The sequence below is a fragment of the Grus americana genome, chromosome 10 (genome assembly GCF_028858705.1).
Source record: "Grus americana isolate bGruAme1 chromosome 10, bGruAme1.mat, whole genome shotgun sequence".
In the NCBI taxonomy this organism is placed as follows: domain Eukaryota; kingdom Metazoa; phylum Chordata; class Aves; order Gruiformes; family Gruidae; genus Grus; species Grus americana.
Genome location: NC_072861.1, coordinates 1,372,959 through 1,387,437, shown reverse-complemented (window position 1 = coordinate 1,387,437; position 14,479 = coordinate 1,372,959). Strand labels below are relative to the sequence as shown.

The 14,479-nt window shown below is 47.5% G+C and overlaps 1 protein-coding gene across 8 annotated transcripts in view; it reads right to left on the bottom strand.

Annotated features, from left to right (window-relative positions):
• The window catches only part of CSNK1G1 (casein kinase 1 gamma 1), a 103,972-nt gene extending 89,782 nt beyond the window's left edge, over positions 1 to 14,190 (bottom strand). For 7 of the 8 annotated variants that reach the window (XM_054836895.1, XM_054836900.1, XM_054836902.1 and 4 more), the window contains exon 1: positions 14,062 to 14,190. The gene's annotated coding sequence lies outside the window, so the exon portion shown is untranslated. Of the gene's footprint in view, positions 1 to 13,891; positions 13,912 to 14,061 lie in introns of those variants that run through there. The other variant, XM_054836897.1, reaches the window with a different exon arrangement.
• Positions 14,191 to 14,479: the final 289 nt, after the last annotated feature.

Below are 14,479 nucleotides of genomic sequence, written 5' to 3'. Positions count from 1 at the left end.
GAACTCTCACTACCTTACCAAAAAGAAGCTTTAAGGAACACTGATTGCCATCTCTTCAGTGCCTCCACACAGCTCTCGTTCACCTTACACCTTACTCCAAAACACACAGTACCTGGATCACGCCTGCATATTGCTATCATCACGGTGCACTTTGCTCATATTTTGGATTATTTTTTTCTTCCTTTTCAAGGATCCGTTTATGGGCTACGTGAGTCACAGCTGATATTCTTCTAGCATCTGCACAAGGAACATTTCCACTCCCAGTCCCTCTGGGAGGAGAGGTACACCCCTCCTAAGTCAAGTCTAAAAGAAGCCCCAAATGGCATTTGTCTTGTTAGAGACAGTCAAATTCACGCTCCCAGGTTGCAATCCCAGCCTGGATCACGCAATAACACTTTAAAAAAAAATTTTAAAAATCCCATCTAGTCCAAGGAGTTTTCTTGCAAGATCCCTTTGATTCACATCTGAAGATCAGTTTCTTCAGTTCTTCATAGGCTTTTGAAGAAAAGGGTAACCAAGCTCTGTTAGAGAGCACTCACGTCTCCTGGCCTTCACAGCAAACATAATCTGCTCGACATTCCCCACTTGCTACATCGGTTTACTAAATCATTAACAGACTCTTAATTTAATGCTCTTTAGACTAGCCTGCTCAGCTGATACTCCTCCTCAAGCTTAAGCACAAGTTAGTAACCCAAATGCAGGTATTTAAGAACCTTTTTCCCCACCCGACAGGGTCAGAAAGCTTGCAACATCCTCGGATGACACCACCAGCCCTCTGAAGAGAAGAGGTGGCATTTTCCAAAAAACCCCTCTCATCTCCATTCATCGAGGCCTGTGCTGCTCCTCAAGAGTTTTTGTAGGCTTTAACCAGAATCTGCAAAGAAGCTCTCTCTCCTGGTGGTTCTCCTCCACATGTGAACCCCATTTAGGGGAGACCAACAATCCACGTGTGCCTCAAAAGTTGGGAAGATGCTTGCAGTCTGAAACTTGCACCAGGATGAAAAAGATCTTTGAAGGAAAACCCAAGCGTGTTCTCTGTAAGATAGAGCAACCAAAGAGCTGCAGTAACCCCCAGCAGGAATTCCTGCCGGTGCTTATCAGACCCACTCGTGAACAAGTTTAACTCATTATAGCAACAGGAGAAAACCAACCCAACAATACCTGGAGAGCTTTGTGCCAGGTTAGAGAGTCAGGCCAGCTCCGGAACAGGTTTGACAAGCACCAGCAGCAGTACATGGGAAAGGCAGGACCAAAACCTCCCCTTTTGGGCACAGCAGTTACCACCACAGCCTTACAAGCTTTTAACACTCCACAACAGGATGTTTCAATACTAAGCAAGGCATCGAAACACCAAGTTTCACGTTTAGGTACAAAACTACACGAACAGCTCCTCAACAGTGCTAAAAAGACTGCTGGCTTAGTAGTCCAGTTTCCAATTTTTAGCAGGCACGGATCAGCAAGCTAAGAAACTAAAAAAGCAATCCGCAGTTGGTCAGCCATGACACGAACACAATCAAAACAGCACCGGTAAGTGTTGCAATCATCACTATATACACTTCATGTAATTAGTATGACACAGAGCAGGACATTAATATGTGCCTGCTTCACTCGTCATTGTGCCTGCCCAGTTCTGGGCTATCAGCCGATCGCCGCCTGCAAAGGAACGCCCGGCTGCTTGCTGGTCACCATCCCACGCTAGAAAAGCTGAAGAGAAGCATTATGAACACCTCCTCCAACTTTCTGCATAAAAAAGGTGGAATTTTAAAATTTTTTTCCCTTTTAAAGGGACCAAGAACTTCATGTTCAATTACTTTCTTCATCCTTTATTTCTAATTTTTTTTATCTGCCTAGTTTCCGTTTCTACCTATCCCACCCTGAAAGGCTTTTACACGTAAGCCGCAGTACGTTGTACAGCGAGTCTCCTTTGAGTATGTACAACCTGGGAGACCTGTATGTACAGCATGCTGAGAAACACTGAGATGCTCCTTCCAGTAAATATCTGTAAGCCACCTTCCAGAGCCCTTCAGAAATATTGCCTCCCCAGCCTGCCCCAATACTCTGAAAAAGCGGGGGGGGGTCATAAAGTTGAAATAATTGAGATGAGAAATGCCCTCCTGCTATTCTGTCTCACCCGCGATGATGGCAGATGTTACAGGGAGCGGTAAGCTTCTGCAGTCTGCTCCAGCATCCACAACAGCTGGATTACAGATGTTAGCATGGGCACACCTGCCCAGTCCTATCAGCATTCATTTTATGGACCTGCTGACCACGGGTTTGTCTAACCACTTTTTGAACGCATCTAAACCATCAGCTTCCACAAACTCCTAGAACAACAAGATCCAGAAGTTTGTTGCCGGCTTTTTACAGAAATGCTTCCAATCCTAAGAGTCTCAGACATTTTAGACTCCCCAGGACAGGCAGCTGCTCCACTGCCTTCAACTCAACCGCCCTTCTCTGTATGTTTTCCAACTCTGCTGAAGACGCAATGACCAGAAACGCACAACGCAATAGAGGTAGTCACACGCTCGCCTATTGAAATTCACTCAGCATATTACTCAACGACCCTAGTCATTAATCAGATTAATATTTCAGCCGTCCACAAAAACAAAACAATGTGTACTACCTGTAATAAGCAAGAGACCCGTGTGCCAACAATAACCGAGTCAATGCCAGGGAGATAAATCCTGACGGTCCCAAGCCATGCCCATACCAAACAATAAGGGCTTTGCCCACTCACCTGCAAAGAGTTTCTTTCACAAGCCAAAAAAAACCCCACACCACTCACTGCGCTCTTAAACATCAGCAAGCGTGGCAGACACTTGAAATTCCTGTTTGACTTCCCAGCGACAACTTTTCCCATTCAGCTGGCAGCGCGCTACCAACTTCAGAGAAGTTTGGTGTTTTTCGAGGATGGCAGATGATCTCCAGAAACCTAATTACACATTGAAGGCATCTTCGTTACACTCATAGGATGAATTATGTATTTAATTAGAAGCAGCCTTAACGAAAAGCTGCTGAAGTTGAACATGGAGAATAAGTCTCACTTCACACGAGGAGGCAAACCCACACAATAAAGCAGATGCCAGAACCGTCCACCTCTGTGCACCATCTCACACGCTCTAAAAACTTCCCCCAAAAAGCTGGGGTGAAGTGCTATTTCGTACGGATAAACTGAACCTTACCTCAAGGGCAAACATTACCATTCACAGAGTTAGGAAATTGCATCTGTATGAAGTCACTTTGATTCAACTTCCGCTTTCAATCTTCAGCGTAGCTGTCAATTTGAAACATTCACTACCAAGTAATCTGCCCTACCCACCAAGTCGCATCTGTCTTCTTTGAAGCCTCACTACCCACCAGTGAGGATCGCTTTGTACCAGTAGATCACCTGTAGACCTTGTGAACTGCATTCAGGTACGGAGTTAATCACTGCCAACAGCGATACTGGAAGCATCAGCCGGTGATCCAGCACAAAAAGTTCTTTGACATCACCGAGCCCCAAAGCTCTGCCCACCATAGAAAAGCAGCCTTTACGTTTTGATATAGACACAAATAGAAGAAGTCTTTGTAGCACAAGGTCGTACCTAGCTTGCTAGAAGACTAAATTTAGCCACCTGTGCCTCAGGCAAATCTATTAGTTAGGGCAAGCTTGGATACTGGTGTTGAGCACCGGTCCAAGGGTAAAGCCCTTGGAAGACTTGACTCCATTTAATTGCAAATGATCTCAAAGCTATTAATGGGGAGCCCGATATCAACTCATCAAAGAGGAGATGTATTTGAATACCACACAGAACTAGCATCAGGACACCGCGCTCCTGTTTTAAGGGTGGTTTGCTCAAGCGGTGTAAACGATTACTACGTTCAACGTTTGAGTCGGTAAGAGAGGAGCTCAGGAAGACTTAACAGATGGGGTTTCAGCACAAGTGTATTTTAGAACACCTCCTTAGCAAGCACATTTCCTACTCTGACACGCCTCGCGGTACAGTTCTAACACGCTATAGAAGAGCGGATCAACGAGAACACGGGGATTATTCCAAGCTTTTGTAAATGTTAGAGACTGATTGAACAGTTTGTGAAGACAAGCCCCGGTTTACCAAAAGGTGTCACAGAGAACAGCTTTGTCAAACATTTAATAGTTTTCCAAGCCAAAAAGACATGCTGACTCAGATTCTTCAGCTGTGTTGGGTCTGAGGATTGGTATCAGGCACGAGCCCACAGAAGGAACACAGTGCTCAACTGAGGTTTGACATCGAGGATTGCAGCAAGCATTCAACAGAAGCTACCCATGGGGGAAAAAAAGAAAAGTTAATTTGGTCTCAAGACAGCACTGAGGAATATCCACATTATCTGCCTCAGCCCTGCTTCAGAGACCCTGAAGAACCTATTTTGGTGCAAGAAACCCAAACAGGAGTATTAACTCAATCACACAAACAAAACTAGGATTACCGAGATGACTGCGCCAAGTCCAAATGAGCACAAGGTTTCTTGCACTAAATGTTGAGTATATACGGCCCAGCCAGACACCACAGTCTCACTCCATCCCCTCCAGTCTCTGCGAACAGACGGTAACAGGCCTGAACATCTGACGGTCACCCCACACGTAGCTGCTCTTATGCCCAAACCTGCCCCTGCGGCATCCCCAGCCGGGAGGACCCTGAGACCTCCGAGTCCCCCAGCCTACACGCTGCCAGCCAAAACCCCGAGCCATCGCCACAGCGGCCGACAAGTTACCCCCAAACCCCTGTCTTCAATCACGTTGTTTCCTTAATGTCGAAACGCTCAGTTTTCTGTGGCGACCAGAAAGAACAGAACAAGTGGTTCCAAAACACCACGCTCCCCATCATAGATCTTGACGAGTGAAGGCACTCTGGCACGCGCAGTAACTACTAACATTTAGAAATGATAAAAAACACCGAGTACCAGTGCTGTATCCAGTAAATCTAGACAAAAACAAAGGACTGCGTATTGGTTTGGAGCCTAATACCAGTTCTGGATCTTAACCACCAAATAACATAAATTTCAGCAGAAAGATTCTTCCCGCAGAAGCGGAGCACAGCCTAAGTATGATTTACCACCACTGGTGTTGCATCTATCACCAGTAAAACTGAAGCCTGAGCGCTGCCAACACTGCACAGAACTTTTTCAGAATTAGAAACCTGTCAAAACCTTTCCAAACAGAGGACAGCTGGGAAGCAGTATCGGATGCCAAGGTGGCTGCAGGCCTGATCTCAGCTGCAGGATGATCATCCAGAGAATCTGAGGACCTCTAAACCATCTAACCTGGCACCGATGCTAAGCCAGCTGAGGTAGTCCGTGGCTAGCAAAGCAGGACTGCAACCAGGGAGCAAACATCGGTCAGGGTGGGGAAAAACCTCGCTACCTGGTGGACGCACACATGGCACGTATTGTGGAAGGGTTTATTTCCATCTAAGAAGTTACTTAACGCATATGTCGCCCCAATCCCTCCCTCCCAGTACAAACCAGCGTGGCGTTACCTGCTACTACAGCCCTGCCAAAAAGCGACAGCAAGAACGAGTCTTCGTGAGTCTTCATAAAGGTGAAGCCTTTGAAGTCTAACTTGGACTTGAGAAGAGATAACTACAAAGTACGTGGTCTCTGCTTCATTAAAATAAGATGGTACAGGTTCTTAAGTTTCTTTTGTTCATTGAAACTTGTTCTTTTAAGATCCAGGAAATAAAAACAAGCTGTAGAAACCAGCCTTGCACGTTACAAAGGAAGACAGTTACAATGTACCTAAGGACAGACAAGACTAGCCAAAACCAGGGTTGCTACAGCATTTACAAATAAGAAACTTGTACCAAACTTCATAAAAGCTGAATTTGTTTCATTACACTTGCCAGAATTGGCTCTGCCAATGGAACAATATTATAAGCCGTATTTTAGGGGACGACTTCTTATTTAGTTTTAATAAATCTAAATAAGCAGAAGTCAGGTGTACAAGGAATTTTGAGTCACAAGGACTTACTGGGTCTTCCAGCTTTCGTTCCAAGACGCTCGAGATTGCTACACTTCAGAAACCCACCTAAAGAATTTTATCCAAGAGTAGTAACAACTCAATTGATACACCCCTCCTTGCTATGAGGAAGACTAGACAGATGCAGACAGATTTCCTTCAAGTCATTTTTTCCTGTAGCGTGCTCCCCATTAACGTGGAGGAAGAAAAACGACCGCATCTGAATCTGCCCTCTGATTTACAACTCAGGAGCAAACATGCAGCAGCTAGCAAAGCAACACCGAGTTCGCTTTGTTATTTCTACAAACAAGATGCTACCCTAATTACGGGTGTAACAAAGATAGGTATTTAAGAAAAAAAACCTAAAATGCAGATGTCAACCTCCTAAGCACAGAAGATTTTCTGCTACATTAGATAAGTTATGAACTGAGCTGCATAGCAAATCGCTAAGATGGAAGTGATCGTATTTTGCAACGTCAAATAAATAGCTTCAAGAAACACATACTTCAGCCTGATTGGCCTCACAGAGCTCAAGCAGGTTTCTCCTACAACTTAACTAACCCGGCTTCAGCGCTAAAGTACAGCGATTCCTTGTGGGGTAGCTCTATAGAAAGCAGGTATTCCAGAGTTTTCTTAGCATCATCACAAACTGCATGAAGTCACCAAGCTTTATCAACAGACTTTAAAACATGTACATAGGACAGCAGCTACTCAGGATATTTAATAAATGACGCGGCCTCCCCTAACGTACCATGCGCAATATGGCCGGCTCATTTACGGAAACGCGACAGCTTCAGAAAAAAAACGACGGCAGATGCAGGTCTGCAAAAAAACCCCTTTCACTTCTTTGTAAACAGCCGCAATTTTCCCAGCCTAAAGGAATGTCATAATATAATCATCACCATAATAATAATAAAAAAAAAGGATGAGGATAGCAGACAGGAAAACAGTTCTCCCACCTCACCACCGAATACCCCCAATTCCTGCGTTAAATGCTAGGAGTAGCAGATCCAAGCTACTCAATTGTCTTCCACACAGCAGAAACTGTCAGGCTAATCTTCAGGGTAGAAGTTGCTGTCAACCCTTCAGACTATTAAGTTATTATCCAGAAGAGATTTGCTCACAGATGAGCAAACCAAAACAGAAGATTCAGACAGGTAAGAGACACCTATCCATTTTGGAAGATGAGCTGCTCTAAATAGATCTTACGGGAAGGAATAACGTATGAAAAGCCAGGAGAAAATGGTGGTAATCTCACACCGATTGAGTCTCGTTGGTTTTGCCAACTTCTAGAAACAAGTGGTCTTCTTTTAAAAGGTAGGTAGTGCCTGATGAACCAGAAATCAGACAGGTATTTTAGCAAGGAGTTAAAAAACCTCCACTCTCTATCTGGGGGGGAAAAAAAAAAAAAAAAAAAAAAGGTCTAGGGGGATTTAGTATGGCATACAGTGATCAAGGAGGCACAACAAGTCTCCGTAGAATCACAGGCTGGCTTGGATTGGAAGGGATCTTGAAGACCATCTAGTCCCAACCCCTGCCATGGGACACCCTCCACTAGCCCAGGTTGCCCAAAGCCCCATCCAACCTGGCCTTGAACACTGCCAGGGAGCCAGGGCCTCACCATTCTCATCATAAAAAGTTCTTATTTCCAATCTAAAACTCCTGTCTTTCAGTTTGAAACCATTGCTGCTTCTCCTGTCACTGCAGGCCCTGATAAAACATCTCCTCTCTCTCTCTCTCTCTCATAAGCCCCCTTTGTATATTGAAAGGCCACAATAACTTCTCCCTGGAGCCTTCTCTTTTGTCCAGGTTGAACAGCCCCAACTCTCTCAGCCTGTCTTCATAGCAGAGGTGCTCCAGCCCTCTGATCACTTTGTGGCCTCCTCTGGACTTGCTCCAACAGGTCCATGTCTTTCTTGCACTGAGGACCCCAGAGCTGGACACAGTACTCCAGGTAGGGTCTCACCAGAGCGAGTAGAGGGGGAGCATCACCTCCTTCAAGGCGATTCCTTTGCATCCTGCACACCGTGCTTTCCATGCTGGCATTTCAGCCACTGTAGACCGAAGCCTTCAGTCATCTTATCTCTCTGCAGGCCACGGTGACCACTGCCGTAATTTCATCAAAACCAGGAACTTCGCAGGACTCCAAAAGTATATCTTCAGTGACTTCAGTTTGTGCAGGAACACGCCATGAAATAACACAGGGAAGGAGCCACTGCCTGTGGTCTGCAAAGCTACGGCTAGCACATGACGGAGGGAAGTTTCTGGAGGCGAAATTCAGGCTGAGAATAGGAAGGCAATGACCAAGAATTGCGTGACAGCATCTCAAAGAATTGCTCCCACACTCAGACTTGGATTCATTAGGAATTTAGAAGATCTTTGGACAACTGGAAGCCTGTACAAGAACAAGGACTGAATTAGCCAAAATAGCACCCGGACACTGGCACTTGCAATCAAGATCGAAGACTCCTCTGACACTTCAGAAGAAGAGCAGAGAAAGCCAGCAGATACAGAAGAGCATGTATCTGAGGATGACACATCTTCTTTGGGGAAAAACTGATTCATAAGAACTTCACTTCCTCAAAACCCCCTACAGATGGAACAAGAATTAGGCATGTAAAAATCAGAAGCCAGAAAAAAAAGAAAAATCAATACAAGTAAAATAAGATGGAAAGACAAAAAAAAAATCAAGGCACAAGTGCGTTTCTACACAAGTGCTGGAAGTCTAGAAGATAGACAAACTCAAAAGTCTGTTTTTAAAGTGATAATATGGATGTAGCGGTCTCATTCAAGACACAGTGGTGGGCAGACGAGTCAATGGGACGTTCAAAGTATACGAGGACTAAGCAAGCTTTTAGAGGATCTCAGCTTTTAGCATCCACCACCATTTGAGCAATCAAAGTTGACTGCGTCAGCAAGAAACACTCTGTAAATCAAAATTCCACCTTTAAACTGAAAAAATATAGTCTCAGCCACCCAAGCAGCGATAGCAGCTGTCACGCTGTCACCAGAGGGTTGTACAGGCAGGAAACACGGCATAACGTAGAGACTTCAAATGTCTCCGCGTAAACTGTGCAAGTGTCTGGTCAATATATAGTGCCAAGACTAAGTTCTTAAATAGCATAAAGCGACTTCTCTCCAGCAGCGGATGAGGGAAGCTGTAATTCCTGCCTTCACCTTGAACAGCAGCTGCAGTATTGGTGTAAGTCCTGACCATGCCGTAGAAGTAACAGAAGCCAATCCGACCAGTACAGCAAGGCTAAATGTTCAAGAGGGAAACTAAATAAAAATTAGCAAGGTTTTATAATTTTAAAAAAAAAAACCAAAACAAACACAAACAAAACCAACAACAACAAAAAAACCCAGGAAAGAAGTCCCATGATTTACTACTGAATTAATAATTATGAGACAATGTCTCCCAAAAGTTAAAATTGTGTTTTACACCCAACGTGCTAAGCTTGGCAATCTCTGCTCTCCCTGCTTGACCCCAGTAAAGCAAGCCAAGCAAATAAGGCTTCAGGCAGCAAAGGACTACTCAGAAGACGAGGCGACAGCAACAACCACCTCACTTGACATACAAAGTCACCCAGGAGGAGGATGGGGAAGTTCCCTGCGTAATTTCTTGGTTAAAGCTGCACCAAGGCACCTGAAAGACACTCGCACCAGCTTTCACAGAGCGATTCAGAGACATCTGAGCGATCACAAACCAGGCAGCCACGTCGGGCAAATCAGAGTTGTCCTAAAGAACGGACTAAATGGACGCAGGGCTAATTATATTTTATAAAATGAAGTCATGTCTCAGGAGTCAGTTGGAGGTTGTTGTCTGTCTTTTTTTCTTTTCCAGGAGACAGAGCACATGAACAAGGAAAAGGCAGCCGATATACTTCATTGAAAACGAAAACCCCAAGCATACTATCTGACAAGATCCTTCAAAGCTCTTTGGAGAGCAAAACTCTAAAGGATAAAAGGGAAAATCCCTCACATACATAAATAACTGGTTAAAAAAAAAAAAAAGATAAGGGGGAAGAAAGGCATCACCAGTTTTGTAGTGGAGGGGACTCGCCAAAGGATTCTGTTCTGCTCAACTATATCAAGCCGTGTGAGAGGAGGCAGCACTAAGATGACAACATTTGCTACTCTGAATAATTCAACATGATCAGTAAATAAGAGCAATGACTCCAAGGAATTGCAGTAAAATCTCGTGATACGAGTGGGTGATACAATTCAAAGCGCAGCACATCAGGAACAACCACCCTAACTTCAGCTTAAAAAAAAAAATATGACAGACTGAACTCAAGCCAACACTGGGGAACAGGACACCAGGGCTACAGCAGAGTATTCCACAAAAAATGTAGCTCGGTGGTTTTTTGATCACTAACGAACAAGCAGAACGTCTGCAATTACACAGACAATAATGTAGAACAAAACACGGTGTTTTCTAAAGAGGCATCCGCACCATAAATATCACCTGCAGATCTGCTCAGCACCTCTGCCAACCCCCCCCCCCCGGTCGCTTGTGCCGCCCCTCCTGCCGTCCCTGTCTCAAAGAGGCTGGAGCAGAGCTGGCAACAACACGAGCAGCAAGGAGAAGAGACGTGGAAAGGGAAGTCTAAACAGACGAGGACAATTCAGCCCAGCCAAAAGACCACCAGGAACGGAAAAAGTAGTTTCCTAAAATCATGAATGTCACGGAGAAAGCGAAGAAGTAATTTGTTCTGAATTTGTTTCTTGCCAGGGTTTTTTGGACACCCCCAGTTCTTGTTTTCTGTCTCTTCCTCATGCGTAGACACGTAACAAGTAGCCTAGACAGTGTCCAGCTTTGTGTAAGGTAGTGAATATCAAGATGGTTCAAAGCGAGAGGACAAATCCGTGGCAGAGAAGTGTGAAGGTTATTAAATTCAAAAACCTGGCTCAGGGCCATCCTAAACTGCTGGAAAGAGAAAAATAAAGCAAAATTTCCCCAGAATAGATCTGCTGTATTTGTGTGCTCCCCTCCCCAGGCAGCTCCTACTGGTTACTAGTGAGCAGGATACTGGGCCAGATGGATTCCTGGTCTCACCAGGAATCCAGTCTCAACAGGAATGCACTTTTTAAGGCATTATAGAGGATTTAATCTGTTAACCTGAATACAAGCAGCAGCCAATTGCTTCAGAAGAACTGAAAATTAGTTTAAAAAAAAAAAAAACCCACACAAAAAAGGAGGCAACCTTGGTGTAAGGAAGGCAGCAAGTGGCTGCGGACTACGTTGCACTTACAGTCTCACCCAGGTAGCAACTCCTCTCACAATTGAGCTCTCTGAACCTGCCTGCTTGATCTACCCCACCTGAGTATTTTCCATCAGCGACTTCAACATCCAAAGTCATCTTGTTGTCGAACAGAGACTTGGAACAGCATAAAAACTCCCCCAGAAGAGTAACATAGATGGACTGAACCACTTCAGACATTGCAAGACATGGTAGTATGAACTGGAAAGCTCTTTAATCCAAGAAAAAAAGAGACACACACAAGGTATTAGCTTGTCACTGCGACCCACGAGCCACCAAACTGATTCAGCCGTGAAGGACAGCGGCACAAAGAAGTTACCTGCGGCACCGCACTGCATCCCAGAAAGACCTCCCCTGCCATTCCGTGCCCTGCTCCAGTCAGGGACGTTCAGGGATTAGCTTTAAGCAAACACGTGCAGAGAAGAGATCGACAGAGAACCTGGAAAAGAGCAACCGCAAGGTTGGTGTGCGTGGTTTGAAAATAAGAAGCCAAGAGTTGAGTGCTTTCTGAAAGCACCGAAGCCGTTTTCACAAGAGGCGACACTGGCGCAAACACAGATAGGTACGTACCAGCCGCAAAGAAATTTAATGTGAGAATCTGGTGCAAGTTTCCAACCATCGTGGCCAGAGGATAATAGAAGAGCTTTCCACGTGAAAAACACAGCAAGAAGCCCAAATTGGCCTAAACTGGAAAGGACTTTAGGCCGGTAGTTGAAAATAGACTTGCAGAGTAAAGCGGAGAGCTGCGCCTCTTCCTCGCAGCCCAACAGCTCTTAAAAAATAAAAAAGGCACCAGCCGGCCACTTTGCTGAGTCCAGAAAAAGCAACTTCAGGACAGGCAATGCTTGAAGAAATACTTGTATCTAAACAAAGTTTAGGTACTTATGCAAGGAGTAAGTGTAAAGCACCGATTTTATCAAGCGGATAGTTTAAAGTTTCATTGGAGTCAGCAATATTTTTGCCAAAAGGTCGCAATATCATCTGTACTGGGGTACCACTACACTGGCAGCCGGAACTTCAATATGGAAAACAAAGATTTTCCTGACCATTTCTCACCACGATCCTCCATGCTTTCTAACTACATCAGGTTTTATCACTAAGCATTTTTTTTTTTCCCCTACACACCATGATATTTCAATTCCTTTCTTATCTGGTCACACCTTGCCAGTGGTCACCTTCCCCGTACAAGAACTCTTGCTGATATTTATCACTGGCAGCATCTCCAGCTCATCCCTGACTCAAAGAGCTCTTGTGTCAGCCCAGCTTCACGTGGAAAACACCACTCTGTGCATCCCTCTAGAACAGCAACGTAATAAAACCCAAATTTTCCTGTCAGTGACATTTCACCACATAGGCAATGCTTCCAAAACTTCAACAACTGGCGGGTAGCGAGGAATCCTTCGCGGCTTTTGCAGCCCGAAGAAAGCATTCTCTCCAAACTCATAACTCAAAGGCGCTCTTTGTATTTTTTGGAATGCATCAGCGGGAAAGCGCTAGTAATATTTGATAAGAGCTTCTCAACGGGAACAAAGCTCACGCTTCTCAGTTCACTCATCGTCCTCTCCCAGCAGGTTGGCAGAGACCAAGTTACCAACGTGGCGTTAAACCAGGGACATAGAAAAGATGATTTATTTAGGTAAATCACAGCCAGGAGCTGGGGAGCGGAGAGAAGGAAAAGGCAAGTCCTGAAGAACTTGGGGAGTGGCAGCGTAAGCTGGTTACACATATGCATTAGGTCACTGATAAAAAAAAAAAAAATCAAGTCTGAGATCACACCCATGACAGTGTGACTCCAACCAGGCCACTGTCAGCCCGATAACGAGCGAGGGGGAAGGTGGAAAAACCTCACGCGAAGTCAGGACACAGCAGGCAGCAGGTATTAACAGGTCCGTGAGCTCGGACTCGGGACAGGACGCTTCAGTCACTGCTGAGGAAGGCCGAAGAGGACGGTCGCCAGCAGCGAAACGCACTGGCAAGACGACAATCCCACGAGCAATTCGGACAAGACAACAAACCCCAACCCTCGGAGTTCCGTACCGCGCCGGACAGCGCCTATATACGAGTTTCCCAGATGCGGGGGGGTAACGTACAACTTGTTCACGCGCAGAAGTTGTACGTACGCTCACGGTTACGCGCGGCTTTGTTCCCCTGGAGCGCGACGGGGTTTAGAAGGAGCCCCCGAGCCACCTGCGAGCCCCTCGGCAGGAGCCCTGCCCCGCGCTCCCCACTCAGGACAGAACCGCAGCCCACGAGAGACGCTTGTCGATACCCGCCCCCTTCCAAATCCCACCTTTGCGATCGATTAGGGAAGGACGGACGCCACGCACACGAGAAAGCCGCCGGTGACGGAGGCGGTGCGGGGTCACTGCACCCCTCACCGGGCCGGTTCTCCTCACCCCCGCCCCGGGGGGAGGTGGGATCCCCCCCCCACACACCCACCCACCCCATCCCCAGGCGCCTCCCGGAGCTCAGCTCGGCCGGCAGCCGGGCCCCCTCAGGGGTCCCTCGGGCCATTTTAAAGAAACCCCCGCGGCCCCCGGCCCCTGCCCTCCCCCGCCGCCGGGAACGGCCGGTCCGGCCGCACACGGTTCCTCCGCCCTGCTGGAACCCCCGTTCCCACCGACAGAACCGCGGCCTCTCCTCCTCCCCGCACCGGGGAAGGCTTGAAGCGGCGAGCCCCGCCGAGTCCCCTCCGCTAACGCGGGAGGCGCGGCCCCGGGAAGGCGGCCGGGCCGCGCCGAGGAGCCAAGCGACCGCCTCCACCGCCGCCGCCGCCCAGACTCCGCAGCGACGGCGACCCCGCCGCTCCCCCCGCACCCGTACCTTGCTCCGGCGGCGCTGGGCTCCCCGGGCGGGCTGGGCTGGGCCGGGCTGAGCCGGGCTGGGCTGGGCCGAGCCCCGCCGCTGCTCTCCCCGCGCCCCGCCGCGGCTCCTCCCTCCGCCGCTCTCGACGGGGAGGGCCCTAACCCGGAAACACTCATCCCTTCGCCCCGCCCCTAGACGAGCACCGCCCTATGGTAGCAGCGCGCCCGCGCTGCACGTAATCGCTTCCGGGACGCCGCGGCGGCGGGTTCGCCCTAGCAACCGCGTTCCGTTGCTAGGCGGAAGTAGCGCCCGGAGGCGGCCAGGCCTCGGCGGGGCCGGCGGCTTTGGGGGGGGGGGGGGGGGCTCCGGTCACTGGCCCCGCCGCGGGAGCGGGCCCCCGCCGGGGCTGAGGAGGCAGGTAAGCCATCGGGGCCGT